Source organism: Ascaphus truei, chromosome 2 (assembly GCF_040206685.1).
Source record: "Ascaphus truei isolate aAscTru1 chromosome 2, aAscTru1.hap1, whole genome shotgun sequence".
Classification (NCBI taxonomy): domain Eukaryota; kingdom Metazoa; phylum Chordata; class Amphibia; order Anura; family Ascaphidae; genus Ascaphus; species Ascaphus truei.
In genome coordinates this window covers 202,251,002-202,273,987 of record NC_134484.1, presented here as the reverse complement: position 1 = coordinate 202,273,987, position 22,986 = coordinate 202,251,002, and positions in this window count along the sequence as shown.

The following is a 22,986-nucleotide window of genomic DNA, read 5'->3' as shown; positions in this document are numbered from 1 at the left end:
CCAGCCCACAATAGTCAATCCCACCAAAGTGTAGGGAGTAGCGCTACCCCATGGATTGTTGGTGCACTTAGTTGGTATACCTGCCCGGGCGCTCCAGCACCTGGGTGTCGCTGAGTAAACAAGCAGTCAGTCTGTCCACCGAGGTATCCGCCTCCGCATGGAGTGGACTCCCGCTGAAATGTCCCACCATAAAAAGTCTCTGTATTGTGGTGGTGGTCTGTTCCCAGACCACAGGCCTTGCGCACTGCGTAGCGTCCGTCACTGGCATGCTATACCCTCACTATAGGTACTACTGGGGGTGTCCCTCACTATGGGCCTTTCCTGCAGCAGCCACAAGCTGAGGGTGGTCGGGGCCTATCTGGGGCCTATGGAGCAAAAGCTAGGCCTAGTCCAGGGAAGCACTGCTCCCTGGACACTACCTTTCACTTCTGCCTCTGGATCATGACTGGCGTGGTCCCAGATTCGTGCCAACCCTAACCATTAGCTGGCTGTGATCCTGGAAGCCCTATTGGCTGTTCCCGCTCCTGTGATGGCAGCCCTAGAGGCTGCTGGGAGTTGTCGTTCCCCTGCGGAGCCACTCTGTAATTACCGCTGCTCCTGCTTGGTACTGCGCATGCGCGCACATCCTGTAATGGCCACCGCAACTCTCAGGTGCAACTGTGCATGTGCAAACTTAACACTGTGCATGCGCGGCAATTAAGAAAAAGTTGGTGCCCTCCGAATAGGGCCGCCGCAGACCTCGGGGACCCGCTCGCCCGGCAGCAACCTCCCCCCTGCCTAGCCACACTCTCCCCAGCCACAGCGGAGGTAAGGGGGGCCACGGGGGACCCAGAGGGAGACCTGGCAACTAAGAAAAAGAACATACAAGGGTTGTAAATTGTTTTAATTTAAAACTTATTGGTATACAATATTTAGTATATCAGGTTTTCAGACTGAATTTTTATATAATCGAATCATTAAGCTTGAGATTATGCAAAATGTAATTGTGCATGTGTGAATATGGTCTTAACTAACAAAAGACCCCCTTATATCTATTTTACCTCCGAAATTACCCCCTCATTTATTTCACCTGAGTAATTGCACCTCCTATCTAATTTACCACAGTAATGGCCCCATCATCTATTTTACCTGAGAAATTGTCCCCTCTTATCAATTTCAGTTCAGCTATTGCCCCTCATATCTATTTTACCTCACTGATTGCCCTCTCATATCTATTTTACCTCAGCAATGGCAGGAAAGGGTTAATCATTGCTCTGCTGGTTTCTGGCAGGGAAGGGGTTGATCAAAGAAAGAATCCGCAAGCCAAATTGCACCCTTGTGCGTTCTTTTCCAAAAAAATCTCGTCTGCCGAACAGAATTACTACATAGGCAATTGCGAACTGTTGGCATCAAAATGGCCTTGAAGGAATGCAGTCACTTACCGAGGGCACTGAAAACCCAGTTACCATTCTGCAGATCATAAGAATTTCTCTACATCGAAGGCGCTCGCTGCTTGGGGTCGCTACATCCTCAATTGTCCCTTTTCTTCTCTCGCATCAATTTCATTAATTCCTATCTACCAGGCTGTAAAAACATAAAGGCAGATGCTGTCTCTCGACAATTTCTAGTAGAAGACAAGGCTGAGCATCCAGAGGAGACCATAATTCCGCCATCATGTATAATCTCTGCCAATACTTTTGGCTCTTTGGAAGACATCGCGCAAGGCCAGTCCGATGTTCCTGAGGGTCTCCATGTTCCAGAGGGACGCCTTTTCACCACTCCAACATATCGTAGAAAGGTACTGGAATGGGGTAATTTTTCTAAAAGCTTCGGACATCTGGGTACGAGGAGAATTATCGACCTTCTGGAATGGACCTTTCTAGTGGCCAGGCATGTGTAAAAACAAAGGAATTCGTCGCCGCATTGTCACGGATGCTCACTACAACCTTGACTGGACCGCGGAGCTGGGGAAGATATAACCACCGCCCTAAGCCATGGGGAATGGTCCGGATTGCAGGGCTGTGAACGTGTAGCTGCGTTAGGGTAGGAGAGTGGAGAGGGTAGCAGGTACTTGCCTATGGTCCGGGGTTGGAGAGTGTAGAATGGTTGAAGTCTGTAAGCCGTAGTTGTGGAGTAGAGGTCGAGGTCTGTAAGCCGTGGTCGTGGAGTAGAGAGTGTGGAGGACCGTTAAACAAGCCGTGGCCAGAGGAACAAGAAGAGACAGGTCAGGCACAAGCAGGGTCACAACAGGAATATGGATACTGACAAGAACAGGTACTCAGGCTGCAAATGAGCATGGTGCATAAGAAGGTCTATGCTCAGCAACAACCAGAGGGCAGAGCGACCCTAAATACCAGATGGAGCCAATGAGAGGGAGAGGAAGAGTTGTCAGAAATATGTGGACCGGTGATAGGCCAAGGCAGGGTGTAGCTCAGGTGTAGCCCACCTTTGATTAGTGTAGGCATTAGAGCATGTGTTGGTCCCTTTAAATGGTGGGATTTGGACGCCGGTAGAAGGGACGGCACGGGGACCGGAGGTGCGGTCCTGACACGCAAATACTATTTGTGCCCAGAACAAAACTCCCTGTATCAGGCTCCAGGGTTTCTGCAACCCCTCCCGATTCCGGATCGCCCATGGACTCATCTTTCCATGGATTTCATCGTTGAACTACCTGTATCCAAAGGTAGGAATACAATTCTGGTGGTGGTCGACCGATTTTCTAAGCAGGCCCATTTCACTTCATAAATATCCTCAAATATCCGAAATCTTTGTCAAAGAGATGTTCCGTCTTCATGGGGCCCCCAAGTCATTGTGTCAGACTGAGGCTCACAATTTATCTCGAAGTTCTGGTGGGCCTTCTGCAAACAACTAGGGATCTCCCTTCACTTTTCTTCTGGCTATCACCCTCAGACTAATGGTCAGAGGGAGTGGACGAATCAATCCCTAGAACAGTTTATCCGCTGTTTCATCTCAGATACCCAGGACAACTGGATGGATCTTTTGCCTTGGGCCGAATTTTCTCGCAATAATCTTCGTAACAAATCAACACAGGTCTCTCCATTCTTTACCAACTTCGGATTTCATCCCTCATCTCTCCCTACTGCAGGACCCAAGCAGCGGATAACAGGATTCTGCATCTTCAAGAATCGTGGGAAAAAATTCAGCACAACCTCAGAAAGGCTATCTCCATGCAGAAAAAACAGGCAGACCAACATCGTCGTGAAACGCCTACGTATAATCCGGGACACAAAGTATGGTTTTCCAATAAAACATCCAACTGAAGGTCCCCACAGCTAAACTGGCACTTAGGTATATCGGCCCATTTCCCGTGAAAGTCAATCCGGTGGCCTACCAGCATCCATGTAGATTCCCTTGGTTTTTCATACATCTTTACTCAAACCCTTCATACAGGATCTCCAGTCTCCTGCTTCGGTGTCCCCTCCTGACCCCTTCCTGGTTGAGGGACAATAGGAATTCGAAATCCAGATGGTCCTAGACTCCAGGCTTACCAGTGGAAAGCTCCAATACCTGGTTCATTGGAGGGGTTTCGACCCCGAAGAGTGGTCTTGAATTCCAAGGGACGCCCCTAGGCTCGTTCGGACCTTTCATCTAAAATTTCCCTCCAAGCCCACCCTGGGAAACCTGGAGGTCACCCCTGAAGGGGGGGTACTGTGAGGTTTGGACCTCGGCTCCACCCCCGTGTTGCGTCCTGCAATGGGATGGGTGACGCACCTCACTCTCAGGTTCTGCACAGGAGTAATGCTGTCAGTCGGGGGGACACTTCACGGATCGGTCTTAGGCCCAGCCCCCGTGATGTCACGGGTGATGCATCTCACGCAAGCAAGGTGCTCAAGTACCACATTCCCACTACCAGGACCGGACCGAGGCTCTGCTCCCATACTGCTTCCCGTGACGCAACAGAGAGCGTTCCTGTTCACACTCCATGCCGGTGCCGCGCCTCCAGGGACTTGCGAGGGGTTAACAACATTAATTACTCCACACATGCAGTGCACTCTGCCCCTGCCTATCACTGGACAACCTACATGTAATCATTCATGACTCATTACCTGCAAGCATTCCCATTGGCTCCCTGCTCCTTATATGCTCAGCCAGCCCTGTGTTTCGAAGTGCTTGCCTCAAGCTTCCTGCTGCCCTGCTGTTGCTCTTTGTCATATTCTCTAGCCTGCTGTACCTATGCTTGTCCACCGGGATTGCTGCTGCTAAACTAGGAACATTCCAGAACCTGTTACCTGACACCTCTGCACCTGTGCTCCATCTCTCAGCCTGCCTATATAAACCTCCCTTTCCTGTTCCTCCTTGCCTGTTTATACTGGTTCCTTAGCACCTGCAAGGTTCTTGTGTTTACTGCTGTGTTAGCTATTGCTATCATCCTGTTCCAGTTTCCTCGTTGCCGACCTCTGCTTGTTTCCTGACTTCACTACCAGCCGCCTGCCTCGGACCCCTGCTTGTTACCTGACTTCGCTACCTGCCGCCTGCCTTGGACCCCTGCTTGTTTCCTGACTTCGCTACCTGCCGTCTGCCTCGGATCTCTGCTTGTGACCCCTACTTCGCTCCTTGCTGTTCCTGCCACTGGGATCCACTTCAGCCGAAGTCTAATCCTTGACAGAATAAACAGGCCCTACCATGGATTCCGCTGGAACAGACCCGACTCAGGCTCAGACACTCCATGACTTGCTACATATCATGGTTGGTTACCAGGAACAACAAAGACACGTGTTTAATCGTCTTGGCCGCTTGGAAGAAAAAGCCGCCACTGCGGAAGCTGAGAATCGTGAACTACGTGCAGCCTTAATCACCTTGTCTGGTCAAAACACTGTGCCTGTGCAAACCGCACCCCGTATTTCCCTTCCAGAAAAATTTGGGGGGAGAAAACAATCTTTCCGGAATTTCCTTAATCAATGGGGGGGAGGGGAATGAAAAAAATAATGAACTAAATGGAATAGATGAGGATACAAGGTGGTATGGAGGTAGAATGGGGGCAAGTGCAAGTTTGACAAGCAGTGAGATACCCATAATAAATAGAGATAATACTAGAAAACTTCTAAAGACTAAACCAAGTGGGAGCAGAAAGGAAGGAGCAGATAAGATAATAGTACAGGCTGAAAAAAACCTGAAATGCATGCTTGCTAATGCAAGAAGCCTGACAGATAAAATGGGGGAGCTTGAATTAATAGCTACAAGGGAGCAGTATGATATCATAGGCATTACTGAAACATGGTGGGATGAAACTCATGACTGGACAGTTAATTTAGAGGGGTATTCTCTTTTTCGGAAGGATCGAACAAATAGAAGGGGAGGTGGAGTATGTCTATATGTTAAACCAGATCTAAAACCTATTATAAGGGATGATGTCTATGAAGGGAATGATGAAAATGTAGAGACCTTGTGGATAGAAATTAGCAGTGGAGGTAAAAGTATAAAGAAAATGTTTGTGGGAATATGCTATAAACCACCAAATATCTGTAAGATTGAGGAAGCTAAAATACATTTGCAAATGGAGAAGGCATCAAAACTGGGTCATGTTTGCATAATGGGGGATTTTAATTATCCAGACATAGACTGGGGCAATGAGATTAGCGTTACGACAAAAGGAAACAGGTTTTTGGGGGTGCTTAAAGATAATTATATGACCCAAATTATTGAGGAACCAACCAGGAGAGGGGCAGTTCTGGATTTGGTCATATCAAACAATGTAGAAGTAATAACAAATATTCAAGTCCTGGAACATTTGGGTAACAGTGATCATAACATGGTCTCATTTGAAATAAATTATCAAAAAACAGATTACTTGGGTTCAACAAAGACTTTAAACTTTAGAAAGGCAGATTTTAATAAACTGAGGTCTAATCTAGTAGTAATACAATGGGATGATGTTTTTGCAGGGAAAAATGTAGAAGATAAATGGGCAGTCTTTAAAACATTGTTAGAAAAACACACTTATCAGTGTATACCCTTGGGTAATAAGTATAAAAGAATTAAGTCAAAACCAATGTGGCTAAATAAACAGGTAGGGGAGGAAATGGACAAGAAGAAGAAGACGTTTAGATTCTTTAAGTCAGAAGGGACAGAGACATCGTATCAGAATTATAAGGAATGTAACAAAAATTGCAAATGGGCAATCAAATTAGCAAAAATGGATAATGAAAAAAGGATTGCAATAGAAAGTAAGGTCAACCCTAAAAAGTTCTTTAAGTACCTTAATAACAAAAAAATGAGAAAAGAAAATATAGGACCCTTTCAGTGTGAGATGGGTAAGCAGATTATTGGAGATAAGGAAAAAGCAGAGGTATTAAACAAATTCTTTGCCTCTGTGTTTACCATGGAAGAATCAGGTTCAATAGTAGTGCCACAGGAGGAAGCCACAACCTCCATATTAATGACCAATTGGTTAACTGAGGAAGCAGTTCATAAGCGACTTGAAAAAATTAAAGTAAATAAGGCACCTGGCCCCGATGGCATACATCCAAGAGTTCTCAAGGAGTTAAGCGCAGTAATAGCAAAACCATTATATTTAATATTCAAGGACTCCATTTCCACAGGCTCAGTACCACAAGATTGGCATAAAGCAGATGTGGTGCCTATATTTAAAAAGGGAGCTAGATCACACCCAGGGAATTACAGACCTGTAAGCCTGACTTCAATAGTAGGGAAACTACTTGAAGGTTTAATACGGGATAATATTCAGGAATACCTAAAGGAAAACAAAATTATTAGTAATAGTCAGCATGGATTTATGAAGGATAGATCTTGCCAAACTAACCTTATTTGTTTCTTTGAGGAGGTAAGTAGGAATTTAGACCAGGGTAATGCAGTTGATGTGGTCTACTTAGATTTTGCAAAGGCTTTTGATACGGTTTCACACAAGAGATTGGTGTACAAAATAAAGAAAATTGGACTCAGTAATAACATATGCACCTGGATTGAAAACTGGTTAAAGGACAGACAACAGAGGGTTGTCATAAATGGAAGTTTTTCAGGTTGGGCTAAAGTCGTGAGTGGAGTACCTCAAGGATCGGTACTGGGACCCCTGCTTTTTAACTTGTTTATTAATGACCTTGAGGTTGGGATCGAGAACAAAGTCTCCATCTTTGCTGATGATATTAAATTGTGTAAGGTAATAGAATCAGAGCAGGATGAAATTTCTCTTCAGAAGGACTTGGAGAGACTGGAAACGTGGGCAGGTAAATGGCAAATGAGGTTTAATACAGATAAATGTAAGGTTATGCATTTGGGATGCAAGAATAAAAAGGCGACTTACAAATTAAATGGAGATATATTGGGGGAATCCTTGATGGAGAAGGATTTAGGAGTGCTTGTAGACAGCAGGCTTAGCAATAGTGCCCAATGTCATGCAGTAGCTGCAAAGGCAAACAAGATCTTATCTTGCATCAAACGGGCAATGGATGGAAGGGAAGTAGACATAATTATGCCCCTTTACAAAGCATTAGTAAGACCACACCTTGAATATGGAGTACAATTTTGGGCACCAATCCTAAGAAAAGACATTATGGAACTAGAGAGAGTGCAGAGAAGAGCCACCAAATTAATAAAGGGATGGACATTCTAACTTATGAGGAGAGGCTAGCTATATTGGATTTATTTACATTAGAAAAGAGGCGTCTAAGAGGGGATATGATAACTATATACAAATATATACAGGGACAATACAAGGAGCTTTCAAAAGAACTATTCATCCCACGGGCAGTACAAAGGACTCAGGGCCATCCCTTAAGGTTGGAGGAAAGGAAATTTCACCAGCAACAAAGGAAAGGGTTCTTTACAGTAAGGGCAGTTAAAATGTGGAATTCATTACCCATGGAGACTGTGATGGCAGATACAATAGATTTGTTCAAAAAAAGGTTGGACATCTTTTTAGATGGGAAAGGTATACAGGGATATACCAAATAAGTATACATGGGAAGGATGTTGATCCAGGGATTAATCCGATTGCCAATTCTTGGAGTCAGGAAGGAATTAATTTTTCCCCTTAATGGGGTTTTTTGTTTGCCTTCCTCTGGATCAATAAGTAAGTATAGATATAGAATAAAGTATCTGTTGTCTGAATTTAGCATAGGTTGAACTTGATGGACGTACGTCTTTTTTCAACCTCATCTACTATGTAACTATGTAATGCAGACTTGTGTTCAAGCTTCAGCCCATCATTTATCATACCGAAGAAGCCCAGGTGGGACTGATCATAACCCTGCTCAAGGATGAGGCCCTTGCATGGGTCTCCCCTATGTTAGAACAAGATAGCCCACTACTAAGGGACCTGGAGGAGTTCATCGAAGCCATGAGTCTTATTTTTGATGACCCAAATCGTAGTGCAACCGCTGAGGCAACTCTGAACAATCTTCGTCAAGGAAGATGCTCGGCAGCTGAATACGCCGCTGAATTCCACAGATGGGTTAACGATACTGATTGGAATGAGGCCGCGCAGAAATATCATTTTCGGCAGGGTCTCTCGGAGCAAGTTAAAGACGAACTAGCCCGGGTGGAGTCCCCAGAGAAATTTCAGGACTTTGTCCGTTTATGCATCCAAATTGATTGCAGGCTTACGGAAAGACGATTGGAGAGACAGGGGTTCATGCCAAGTAACCCCGGGTTTAGAGATGTCAGTACCCCAAGACGTTCCAGGGAGACTGAGGAGGAGCCGATGCAAGTAAATACACTGCGGGGACCCATCTCAACCGGGGAAAGGAATAGACGCCGAACAGAAGATCTCTGTTTATATTGCGGAAATGATGGGCACTATCTCGCTGATTGCCCAAACAAGTCCAGGCAGTCTTCTTTCCAGAGCCCTAGGAGAAATCAGCTGCACGCTATTTCAAAGACTGTTTTCTCTGCTTCTCAAGGGAAAGATAACCCTCCTTCGCTACACCCTCACCTCCTGGTTCCTATTATAATCGAGGAAGGAACACATTGTTTTTCAACCACAGTAATGGTTGACTCAGGGGCGGCAGGGAATTTTATGGACATAGAATTCGCCAAGAAAAATTCGGTATCATTTGTAGCCAAGGAATCGCCAGAAAGGATGGAAGTCGTTGACGGTTCTCCCTTGAGCTCTGGACCTGTTACCCATGAAACCAGTAACTTAACACTAATCATGGAGCCCAATCACCAGGAGAAGATTTCTTTTGGTCTCATTCCATCACCTTTGTTTCCAGTGATTCTGGGAATTCCATGGCTCATGATCCATAACCCACTAATTGACTGGAAGACAAAGACCCTCACGTTTCCCTCAGAGTACTGTCAGCTAGCCTGTCTACCTAAAACTCCTATCCCAGAGTGTGTAGGAATACATAAGATTTCCTCGTCTCAAAAGAATCTTCTGCCGGCTCCTTACTCTGAGTTTTTAGATGTGTGTGACAAGAAGAACACAGATACACTTCCCCCACATCGCTCTTATGACTGTCCCATTGAATTATTACCGGGTGCTGCCATTCCATTTGGAAGAATCTATTCCCTCTCAGAACCGGAATTGAAGGTCCTCAATGACTACCTACAGGAGAACCTATCAAAGGGTTTTATCCGACCCTCTACTTCTCCAGCAGGCACTGCGCTCTTCTTCGTGGGAAAGAAAGACGGTTCTCTACGCCCCTGCATTGACTATCGGGAACTAAATAAGATTACGGTGAAGAACAGGTACCCATTACCTCTGATACCTGAACTATTGGAAAGAATTCGGTCAGCCAAAATCTTTACCAAATTAGATCTCAGAGGAGCGTATAATTTGGTCCGCATTCGACCCGGTGACGAATGGAAAACAGCCTTCCGAACCCGTTATGGGCACTATGAATATCTGGTGATGCCTTTTGGACTCTGTAATGCCCCTGCTACCTTCCAGCATTTAATTAATGATGTCCTCCGGGAGTTATTGGACCAGTTCGTAGTGGCTTACCTGGATGACATCCTTGTCTTCTCAGATAACATCATGGATCATCAGAGACATGTCCGAATTGTCATTGAGCGTCTCCGTAAGTACAAATTGTACATCAAGTTAGAAAAATGTGAATTTGAAAAGACCAACATGCAATTTCTCGGTTACATCATCTCTCCCGAGGGTTTGAGTATGGACCCAGGCAAGATTCAAGCCGTGGTGGAATGGCCAATCCCTCGAAATGAAAAGGACATTCAGAGATTTGTGGGTTTTGCCAATTTCTATAGACGTTTTATTAAAAATTTCCCTGGCATTATTGCTCCAATCACCCAACTCACACGGAAAGAATTCCCCTTCAAATTGTCTCCTAAAGCGGATGCGGCATTCAAACAATTGAAGTCACTCTTCACATCTGCCCCTATCCTCATCCATCCAAATCCAGAATTACCATTCATCTTGGAAGTGGATGCATCCGACTCCGCTGTTGGTGCCATTCTGTCACAAAGAATTGGACCCAAGATGCTCCTTCATCCATGTGCTTTTTATTCATACCAAATGTCAACAGCTGAACGAAATTATGACATCGGAAACAAAGAACTCTTGGCTATAAAAGCTGCATTCTCTGAGTGGAGACATCTACTGGAGGGGGCCAATCATCCAATTACGGTCTTTACGGATCATAGGAACTTAGAATTCATTCGATCCGCAAAGAGACTGTCTGCGCGACAAGCCAGATGGGCTCTCTTCTTTGCAAGATTTCAGTTCCACATCTCATACCGCCCTGGCTCCAAGAATGGGAAAGCCGATGCCTTGTCACGGTCCTTTCCGAATCCTAGTTCAGACAAAGAGCAAGAAGAAACTATTCTTCCAAAAAGAAATTTTTTGGGCGTCACATTCTCTGCCGATCTCCTCACACGAATAAAGGGAGCCTACTCAAATGACACTTTTCTTAAAAACCCTCCTCCGGAAGCAGAACTATTTCTATGTGATGGTCTCTGGAACTGTAATGATCGTCTGTTCGTCCGTAAGGAGGTAAGATTAGAGGTGCTCCAATTAATGCACGACTCCCAACCCGCTGGTCACCCAGGTGTCCTCAAGACACAGGAACTGTTGTCTCGCTCTTTTTGGTGGCCTAAATTAGCACAAGATGTTAAAGACTATGTCCTCTCCTGTGAGACTTGTGCTAGGACCAAGACCCCTCGAGCATCACCTGTGGGTTTACTGCAGCCTCTTCCGGTTCCAACTCGTCCTTGGGGGTCCATATCAATGGATTTTATTGTTGACCTGCCACGATCAAATGGACATAATATCATCCTGGTAGTGGTGGATCGACTTACAAAGATGGCTCACTTCATTGCAGCACAGAATCTTCCTTCTGCAGACCAGACAGCCAAGTTGATTGTGAAAGAGGTGTTTCGGCTTCACGGGGCTCCTGATGAGATCATATCCGATAGAGGGGTACAATTCACTTCAGAATTTTGGAGGACCTTCTGTTCCTCTCTAGGAATTCGTTTAAATTTATCGTCTGGCTATAATCCACAATCCAATGGCCAGACAGAAAGGACCAATCAGACTTTGGAACAATACTTACGATGTTTTGTTTGTCATCTCCAGGATGACTGGATTGATTTCCTACCATTAGCTGAGTTTTCATACAACAACTCACATCATTCATCGACTCAGAAGAGCCCCTTTTTCTCAAATTATGGATTTCATCCAACCTTTATTCCTCGTTTTCCATCTTAGGGCCCCATTTCGGCAGTTACAGAGAAACTGGAGACTCTGCGAGACATCCAGGAGACCCTCAAAGAGACGCTTCGTGAGACTCAAGTAAAGTACAAAAGAGCAGCAGACCAACACCGCAGACCCTCCCCAGAATTTCAAGTCGGGGATAAAGTCTGGCTTTCTACAAAAAATCTACGTCTAAAGGTTCCAACCATTAAATTGGGCCAAAAATACATCGGGCCATTTCGCATCTCAGCACTAATAAATCCAGTGTCCTTCAGATTAGAGCTTCCTGAGACCATCAAAATACACCCTGTGTTTCACTCTTCTCTGCTGAAACCTTTCCGTGAGAACCCGTTTCCTGGACGGAGACTTCCTCCACCTGAACCCGTCCTCGTGGATAACGAAGAGGAATTCATTGTGGAAAGAATTTTGGATTCCAGGTTACACCGAGGGAAACTACAGTACCTGGTTCACTGGGGGGGCTATGGCCCAGAGGAGAGGTCTTGGGAACCCAAAGATTTTGTACATGCTCCGTGACTAGTCAAAGCTTTCCACCGACGATATCCAGACAAGCCTAGCAAGGATCGTCCGGAGAACGCTCTTGGGAGGGGGGAGTAATGTCATATTCTCTAGCCTGCTGTACCTATGCTTGTCCACAGGGATTGCTGCTGCTAAACTAGGAACATTCCAGAACCTGTTACCTGACACCTCTGCACCTGTGCTCCACCTCTCAGCCTGCCTATATAAATCTCCCTTTCCTGTTCCTCCTTGCCTGTTTATACTGGTTCTTTAGCACCTGCAAGGTTCTTGTGTTTACTGCTGTGTTAGCTATTGCTATCATCCTGTTCCAGTTTCCTCGTTGCCGACCTCTGCTTGTTTCCTAACTTCGCTACCTGCCGCCTGCCTCGGACCCCTGCTTGTTTCCTGACTTCGCTACCTGCCACCTGCCTCGGACCCCTGCTTGTTACCTGACTTCGCTACCTGCCGCCTGCCTCGGACCCCTGCTTGTTTCCTAACTTCGCTACCTGCCGCCTGCCTCGGATCTCTGCTTGTGACCCCTACTTCGCTCCCTGCTGTTCCTGCCACTGGGATCCACTTCAGCCGAAGTCCAATCCTTGACACTCTTGCATTTTGCCTTGATTTCTCTACCTTGGACCTCAGCTTGTATCTGGACTGCTGTCTTCTCTGACCCCTGTCCTTGGCTTGTATTTGGACTCCCACCTTCTATACTCCTGGACCCTGTCTATGCACAACGCCGATCTGACTTCTCTAATCCTAAACCACGGCGAGTACCACAACCATCCGACTTCTCCAACCCCAGACCACGGCAAGTATCACGACCATTCTAACCTCTCCTACCCTGACCAAGCTACACAACTACGACTCTGAAATCCGGACGTGGTTGCGCGGTTGTAGGTTGGTGTATTTTGACATCCCTACCTCAGCCTCGTGGTCCCGTCCTGTTTGTGGTGAGCACTCATTACAACTATGGCTAGGATCAGGATGCTTAGGAGACCCTGACATTACTCCCCCCTCTCAAGAGCATTCTCCGGATGATCTCCAGGCTCCTCCCGGAGACCCTGATGAAAGGTGGTCTCAGGGTGATCCACCTCTGGTGGTTTATCATCGGGAAAAACACTTGTCCTCACCGCGACAGTGCAGGAACCAGCAACTGGCACATCAGGCACTGCAAGGAACCTCCCGATGGTGCATCCAACTTAAATGCAGGGGCATGGACATCAGGAACACGGGCACCAGGAACGGGCGCAAAAGGCCCTCCACACGATTCAGTGGGGTCACTGAGCTCACTCTCCGTGGTCTCTCCATGTGACCAACATATCTCTTTCAGTTTTGTAATCTCTTTCTCCAACTTTATCTTTTTAGACTTCAGTTTAGCACTAAATGTCTGTTCCTTGTAACCCTTGCTCAGGTCTTGCAAAGCCTCTGCCAGCTTGCTCTTGAATTCTGTCTGATGTCCAGAATCTGTTCCTACTGACCTAGTCTCCTGCCATTTCGTGGTATCACTTAATGAGCATTTAAGACCAGCTATTTGCGTTTTCAGCTCTTGAAGCTGTCCTTCTGTACTTCTTTTCCAATTCAATGCAGTTGCCAGTTCAGCTTCTTTGGAATTGAGTCGCAATTCCACATCTCCCATCTGACTCAGAGCAAGGCTTAAATGTGTTTCCATTTCTTTATTTCTGACCTGCCTCTCCTGGAACTCCTCCCGGACCTTGTCCAGCTCCAGCTGTAACCGGGCCTTCTCACGGGATGTGTGGTCCAGCAATTCGCAGGCATCGGCCATTTTGACCTCATAGCGCAGTGTCAGGCCAGCCACTTGACAGACGGACACCTCCTCTCTCTCTTCCTGTTTGGCGAGCTGTATCTTGAGCTCAGCGATCTGCGCCTGCAGCACTGTGAGTTGCTGGGATGTGTGTTCAGCTGCCAGCTTTAGCTCTTCCACTTCTAAGCCTTGCTGCAAGTTTCACTCCTCAGCGAGAGACCCCTGTTTCTTGAGTGCATCCTGCAATTCTCCTCTTGGGGCCTTCATCTCTTCACTGTGATCGCTCTGAGCTTGCTTCCATGCATTCTTCATTACATTTTGCCAATTCCTTCGCTAGGGTCCCAGCAGCTTGCTTTTTCCAGGTTTCTTTCTCTGGGGTGTACTGACTGTTGGGATGGAGCAGTGTCTCTGCTCTTCTAGCTCTTGCTTCTTTTTTTGGACCTCCTCATGCTCCCTCTCATACAGAGTTACCTGGCCTCTAAGCTCCTCCTCCAGCAAGGCTCTTGTTATGCTCAGTGTGGCCTTCATCTTCTCATGCTGCTCCCTGGAGATACACTGGGTATTCAAATGCTTCTGCAGCATTTTTACTTCGTTAGCAGTCTGGATACTTTTTTCCTGCAGAACTCGCTGCTTCTCCTCAACATTCACCTGTTTCTCCTTGGCGTCCTGCAGACTCGCATGCAGTTTTTGAAGCTGGCTCTGTAGCATGTTTTCTGCTTGTGTGCGCTGCTCCAGGGAGAAACCTTCTTCTTGCAGCACTCTCTCTGCATTGTGCAGTGCTGCCTGTACGTCTAACTTTTCCTGGGCCAATTGTTTCTTCTCCTCTTCTAAGTCATGGAGTCTCTTATCTCCTTCAATGGCTTAGACAGAGAAGGTCTTGCACATTTGGTTTATAGTTTCAAACTCACTTTTCCACCCTTCAAAGGCCTCTCTCTCAGAACGTGTCTCCTTCCGAGAGGCTCCAAGCTCTGTACTAAGCAAGTGAAATTATTTTTCAAAGAATTCCAGCGCGGTGTTAAGTTGATCAATAGAGCTTTGGTCCTGGGCAGCAACAGTATATGCCTTCTGCAACTTACTTGACATGATAACCAGGTCACTCTTCAACGGATGGTTCACTTTCTCCTGTAATACAAATTTAGCAATTGCTGTGGATAGACACTTCTGTAGTGCAGCCTTGGCCTCTTGCTCTTTATTTAGTTGTCCGTAGAGGCAATCAATCTCATCCCCTGCAGATTGCGGTATCTAGGTTAGGGCTCTTTTTCCTTGGTTAAAGGTGTCCTCTTTATTTTCCACTATTCCTGGGATGATTCTGTGAGTCACCTTAGGCTGCAGCATATCTCTGTTCTCTTCGAACGCAGGTTTTCCTAATGTTGACGGGTCATCCTTAATTCCTTCTGTAACTTTCACTGTAACACCTCATTTCTTCTTCTTCTTTCTCTTTGCTTTGAGAAGATCTGAAGAATCAATGGTACTGTGTTCACCTTTATTGTTAAAGACTGTTTTCAAAGTGGGAGCCATCGTTTTCGGACATAGGGATAACCAACCTCCCCAAGAAAACCAGTAAAGAAGAATTTGTCTTTAAAGCAAAAACATTGAAATAAACAACATAAATATTAGGCACAACAGGGAGACAAAGGTAGGAGAGCTGGCCTTTAGATTTGAGACCATAGCATCTGTCGCAGAAATATGATAAATTACAGGGAAAACCATAGACAGAAACATGCAGTTAAATCTGAAACTTTAGAATCAAGCATAGAAATATCATAAAGCCTAAAACAGATTGATCTATTAAGCTTTTGCCAAAAATGTTTGCCTGAGAAACTGGGGATAACAAGCAAAGGTGAAATAATCAGAGTGGAGCGAGGGCTCAGAATTGGGCAACTCAAAGAACAACAGAGACCAAGGGCCTCATGCAGTAAGCCCCGATACAAAATTTTCGGCACGAATTGCGAAAATGTTTTTTTTGGGCGATTTGCCCTCGCAGTATTCAGTAAGGGCCGAATCCTTCCGATCCCTGCTAAAGCACTGCGAAAGCAAAGCTGCCGATGAGCTGTGGCGATACAGCCTGGCTCCCGATAAGGCTCCCGATAAGCCTTTGGTGCCGATAGATGTTTGCAGCTGAGAGAGACAAGCCGCTCTCTCAGCGCAAACTTCGGCACCAAAAAAAGTATTTAAAAACAACTTTTATTCATAGTGTACATGTGCAGGGGTCTTCGGAGCTGAACCGCGTTGGTTTGAGGTCCGGGGACCCCCTGCCCCCCGAGATACAGGCCCCTTTATGAGGTGCCGGTATCCCTCGGCGTTTAAAGGTCCCGATCACGTGACCGCGACCTGTAAACAAACCAGAGGGATACCGGCACCCCATAAAGGCGCCTGTATCTCGGGGGGCAGGGGGTCCCCGGACCTCAAACCAACGCTGTTCTGCTCCGGAGACCCTCTGCACATGTACAGTATAAATAAAACACACACACATCAATAAAGACTCGTTCCTTACCTTGGCGGCTATGTGCAACGGTAATGAAGCAGCATGAATGTCTTTTTAATTATACTGTACAGTGAGCAGGGGGTCCCCTGAGCTGAACCGCATTGCTTTGTGGAGCAGGGACCCCCTGCTTCCCGAGTTACAGGCCCCGGTATGTGTCATCGGGTGGCAGTGTCGCCGCCATGTTTATAGCGTCCCCGCAATAAACATGGCGTCCACACTGTAACCGATGGCCCAAACCGGGGCCTGTAACTCGGGAGGCAGGGGGTCTCTGAGCCACAAATAAATGCGCTTCAGCTCAGGGGGCCTCCTGCTTCCGCACAATATTATTAAAATACATTAATGCTGCTTCATTACCATAGCGGATAGCCGCTAAGGCAATGAAGGGGTTAACGCATAGTAGCATGTTTATTGGGGACAAATGCCCCCAATAAACATAGCATCAATACACAACATACAGTATAGTAATGGGCAGAATGACTATTATCCACAAATGGATAATAGTGCAGTTGTCCATTTACAATACATACACAACAATAAAGACTTTAAATACATATAGCACTCACCCATGTCCCACTGCCACGATGAAGGCCATCCTCATCTTCATCCTGCCCATGCCCCATCCGCTTCTGCAAAACAAACACAAGAATTACAACATCCAAATTAATGTCCCCTAACCCCTTAATCACCATAGCGGTTATTAACCGCTACAGTTATTAAGGGGTTAAGCCACCATCACCCACATACCCTCCCCCACAAAGCCCCCCAACCACCCTCACCCAATACCCACAGGGGAGTCCTACCAAATACCCTTGGGCCTAATACCCCCTCCCCCAGCACATACAGTACAATAATGTGCCAAATAACTATTATCCACATAGGGATAATACATTATTTGGCCATTATTAAACACATTCAATAACGTTAAAATGTAAAGAAACTTGTACTAACCTCATCAATAAGAAGTCTCCGTCGCCAGCATCATCCTTGGGGTCCGTTGCCAACATTAGAAATAGCCACAACATTTCAATATCATTAACATAACACTGAACCCCTTAATCACCTTATCGGGTACTAACCTGAAAGGTAATTAAGGGGTGAAGCCATCCTGCAATGCCTACAACAGTTATGCATAACATCCTCAGTGAAATAAAAACCAATTGCCTAACCAAATTCCATTTAATCATTCAATCTGTAGGCTCACATGCCTCATAAAACATTGCATTTACAGTGTATACTGTACATGTAGCATAACATGTAAACTGCATGTACACGCTGCAAATCAATGTTAACAATACAATAATGCCACTCAAATCGCCATACATAACAAGAAGTATATTATTTAATACAATAAACTCACCATCAATGAATTACCACACATCAATTACATCCCTAAACAATTAAAATACCATCCATACCAATTACACAATGAACTAAAGCTATCCTAACAGAGAACAACTTCAAAACATAGTCAAAAGTACACCAACAATTACAATATAATAAAGCAAGGCTTTCCATATCCTACTGTACGGCCTGGAAGCCCAAAACTTACATCTGTCTAAAAATAAAATACATTTAGCACACATCAATGCATAGCCACAATGATTAACAATACAGAATTAGAAGCTTTAACAACACTATCATTTCTTACCCTGTATATATATCTGTACACATACATACAGACATACATACAGTGGGAAGAAATGATATGCATTGTAAAAAATGAAAACATGAAAAAGCAACAAAAAAAACAGTTACATTAAGTACATTTCTTTATTTAACTTACCATTACTTGCCCCCACCGACTCCCGTTGATCAGCTTACTCACGAACCAATCCACGACACCATCCACGACACCATCCAGGAACAAATCCACGAACCAAACCAGGAACCAATCCAAGAACAAGTGCAGGAACCAATCCAGGAAGCAAGCCACGAAGAAATCCAAGAAACAATCCACGACACGATCCAGGAACAGGAACCCATAAAAGAAAAAAAAACATAACAAATTAAACATTAAAATAATAAAACATGACAATCAAGGGTTGTACTAGTTTTATTCTTAGTGAATCTGTATTACAATACCTTGTTCCGGGGTCTTCTTGACGTCCGGTGCCACGCCCTGGTCTTCAATCTTCAGGAGGAGGTCCGTCCTCCTCGGCATCTGCCTTCAAAATGAGATGACATAGGCTTTTATAGGCCTATGACGTCACATTTGTCGTCATATGGTTCCCACGGCCCTGATTGGGCCGTGAAAACCATGTGTTTTGGCCGATGTAAAAAAATTGATGACGTCACTTAAAGGCAATGCCAGCACAGCCAATCAGAATGGCTTTGCTGCTATTGCCTTTAAGAAAACGTCATGAAATGACACATGGCCGGACTCACATGGTACTTGAACCAATCAGAGTAGGGATGGAGTTCCCACGCTCTGATTGGCTGGCTTACCATGTGAGTCCGGCCATGTGAGTGCTATATGTATTTAAAGTCTTTATTGTTGTGTATGTATTGTAAATGGACAACTGCACTATTATCCATTTGTGGATAATAGTCATTCTGCCCATTACTATACTGTATGTTAGGGGGGTATAGGTGTTGTTGGGTATATATATATATATATATATATATATATATATATATATATATATATATATATATATATAATTATTTAATTATTTATTTAATTCGTTATTGTGGGGCTGGGGTGTTTTTTTTTTTATTATTGTGGGTAGTGGGGGTGTGTGAAGGGGGCATTAGCCCCAACGGTGGTTGTTTAGGGCTTGCGGGTGGGTAGCGGGAGGCCTTAACCCCTTCAGGACCGTAGCGGTATTAACCGCTACGGTCGTGAAGGGGTTAAGTGCCCCCGCATCCCCCCCGCAAGTCCTAAACTCACACCCAGGGCCAAATACCCCCCTCACCCATCCCTGCTACCCACAATAACGCTGGCACGGTAGGTTAACCCCTTCATTGCCTTAGCGGTTAGCCGCTAAGGTAATGAAGTGGCTTTTAAATGCCTTTTTCCTGCCTCGGATGCATGCCGGGGGGCTCCGGTGCGGGTATCAGCTCCGGAGACCCCCGGCATCAATCACAGGCAGGAAAAAGGGCTGATTTTTCCTAAGTGTCGCCCTTGCCGATGCTTCTCCTTCAGCAAGTTGCCAACTTTAGTTGGCGGGCTGGATTGGCCATAAAATCTCCAATCTGGCCTGCCGATCAGCACCAAAAAGCTGATCGGGGCTTACTGAATTCAGGCGGGAAAAAAAAGTCCCGATAAGTGGCTTATCGGCAGCCGGGTGGCGAAATTTTTTTTTTCGGAAGAAAAGTTGCCGATAATTCCCACTTATCGGGGCTTACTGAATCAGGAGGGCAAAAAACGGCTATAAAATGCCGAAAAAGCCTTATCGGGGCTTACTGCATGAGGCCCCAAGACCCATTATAGCACGTTTCCTGCACTTCAATGATAAAAATAACATCATCAGAGCCTTCAAAGAATCCCAGCAGCTACAATATGAAGGAAAAAGATTACTGATTTTTCAAGACTTTTCAGTAACAGCATCCCAAAAAAGGAGGGAATTCTGACATGTGTGCACAGCACACTATAACCAAAAAAGAAAATTCGCCCTAACATATCCGGCTACTTTAAAACTCTTCACGGCATCAGGAGTCAAATTTTTCAAGTCACACACTAAAGCTGAGGAATTTGTGGGAATTTCTGCTGAAGCAGAGGGAGGCCGGAGAGAGCAACACCAGAAAGAAGGCAGAGGGAATCATTCCCCCTCTTGAAGACTGATGGAGGTCAGAAGAGAAGACTAATAAAAAAAATAATAAAAAAGTGTGTGTTCCGGCTGCAAAACCAATCCAGGAAAAACGAAAACTGCAAGTATTGACCCCACTAAATAGATGTCCCTCTACATATAGGCATAAACCCATGCAGGCACACTGCCGCACCCGATGGCCTTTACCGGCCCCTCAGCTACCTCACCTGCATCCCGGTCTGCGGGAGCCACTCCCGTGCTACCATGGTGCTCCCCTGTCACCACAGAGAATGCGCTTGTGGAGGGTGAATCCAGGGGGAATGTGAGAGCTTGGGGGGAGGGGAGATGTTTGGCCCGAGATGGGAATGGGTCAGCTCTGGAGGGCCGGACCCGAAGACAGAAGGGTCAACTGCAAGACTGTGGGTTTTTCAGGACCCAGATGGGGGCACAAGAGCAAGAATGGGGGACATAGATGGACTTGCGGAGTGCCTGGGAGCCCCTGCTGCACGGCGAGTGGGGTGGCCCATCGGGGATGAGAGGCCTGAGATCAGTCCCCACTGAGACGCTTGCCTGCATCACGGGACAGCCGCACCGCTTCCGCCTTTTTCCCATTCTCCCCGAGACACACGAATGGGGGGGGGGGGGAGATACAGCTACGGAGGTCAGACTGGCGGGGATCGAGCAGGGGGATCACGTGGGCTGGGGGATGTGGGGGGCGGGGGTGTTGGGTTGCGGCGGCCTCTCGTGTACTGAATTATGCCAAACCTCAATGTGTCTGTGGTGGGCACCTCCCTCCCCCCTCCTCTGAGGAGGCTGAAAACATGTTGAACCCCTCAAGTACTGTACCTATTCATAGCTGAAGAGAGGCTTTATACAAGTATAAGGCTGGGGCCATGGTACCGCAGACTGTGCTGAGGCATCCGCACACTGAGCGAACAGACCGCCTTAAGGTAGTTCACGTCCATAAGGCGTGCGGGCACGTGCGGAAGCGGGAGAGGGGGCGCGTTGCGTATGTAGCCTTGTCCCCCCGGCTGCCCTATCCTCCGGTTCCCCTCCTCTTACCTCCGTAGTCGGGGGAAGTGTGCGGGGGGTCAGCTGACAAGGCGGGCGGGTCAACGGTAGCTCTCAGTGCGGCTGGCTTGCCAAGTGGCCGCCATATTGAATGTGCGCGCGTGCGCAGTGAGTCGCGCATGCGCAGTTAGATGCTGATAGTTGCGGCGGCCATTACAGGCTTGCGCAAGCGCAGAGGCACAGCAGGGAGCGGCGGCCATTACACAGAAGCTGCATGGGGAACTGCAAGCCCCATAGTGCATAGAGGCAAGAAACACATGACGCCAGGGAGCCTTTGGGCGCGGCCCGATTCCCCTGCAGAGAAAGAGATACATTTTGCTCGCTGTGAGGAGCACGCCAGTTGGAAGAGGGACAGCAAAGGGTCAGGTAGAGTCCAGGGAGTGGTACTCCTCTGGGCTAGGCCAGACTGTGTCCCCCAGGCCCCAGTTAGGCCCCGACTCACTAGTAGAGCAGTGATTGCTTTAGGGACAGGCCCTTAGGTAGGGACTCTGCCCCATTATCTATTTGGTAGTCAGGAACACAGTGCTATGTAGCGCAGCCCTGCAAGGTGGGTTCTGGGTTCAGAATGCCGCCAAGGACACAGAGACTTACGGTGATATTATCCACGCCGGAATTCACCCCACACGGTAGCGGATGACGATGTCAGACCGGAGGGAATCCCTTTCGTATTCTGCGGTACCTGTGTGCAGGAGTCCTGGGCAGGTATCGTTCTATAAGTGCACCAACACTGTACAGCAATGCCGGAATCACGCCTAAAGGGTGGGGGTACCACTTGGGGACACTTACGTGGTAGAGTGGCCAAGGGACCTGAACAGTACTTTGGACACTGTGTGAGGGTAACACGGTGGTGGGTCACTGCAGACATGCAGGGTATCTATATATATATGTGAAACCCCTTTATCCAGTATAAGAGCGATTGACATATATCATATGTTGTGTGGTACTATTATTTGTTCCTGCACGGGGTCATCCCCAACACTAGGGATCCCGTACAGGTGGAGGTGCTGTCACCTATTAGGTCACGTGTATCCCAGACTCTCAGTGGCAGAGGCTCAGGTCTCTGTGATCCAACAGGTAATATCAACACCCGTAGACTCTTCCCATACAGGGGTCAGAGGGCTACATGTAATAAATCAGTTCAAACTGATTTCTTGGCATGACAGGCCGGTCACGTGAGCAGTTCACCCAATGAGGGCGAACCAGCTACGTGACGCCCCTGGGCACGCCCCCCACGGCCCATTCACCATGACCAGGTAAGCGCCCGCTCACTGACCAGCCTCTGCACGGGTGAAGGTACGGGCGAAGGCATTTCTCTCCCTCCCTCACACTCCCCCATGTATTTCTCCCTCCCTCACACTCCGCCATGTATTTCTCTCCCTCACACTCCCCCCGTGTATTTCTCTCCCTCATACTTCCCCCATGTATTTCTCTCCCTCACACTCCCCCCATGTATTTCTCTCCCTCACACTTCCCCCATGTATTTCTCTCCCTCACACTCCCCCCATGTATTTCTCTCCCTCACACTCCCCCATGTATTTCTCTCCCTCACAACCCCCATGTATTTCTCTCACTCACACTCCCCCATGTATTTCTCTCCCTCACACTCCCCCATGTATTTCTCTCCCTCACACTCCCCCATGTATTTCTCCCTCACACTCCCCCATGTATTTCTCCCTCCCTCACACTCCCCCATGTATTTCTCTCCCTCACACTCCCCCATGTATTTCCCTCCCTCACACTCCCCCCATGTATTTCTCTCCATCACACTTCCCCCATGTATTTCTCCCTCCCT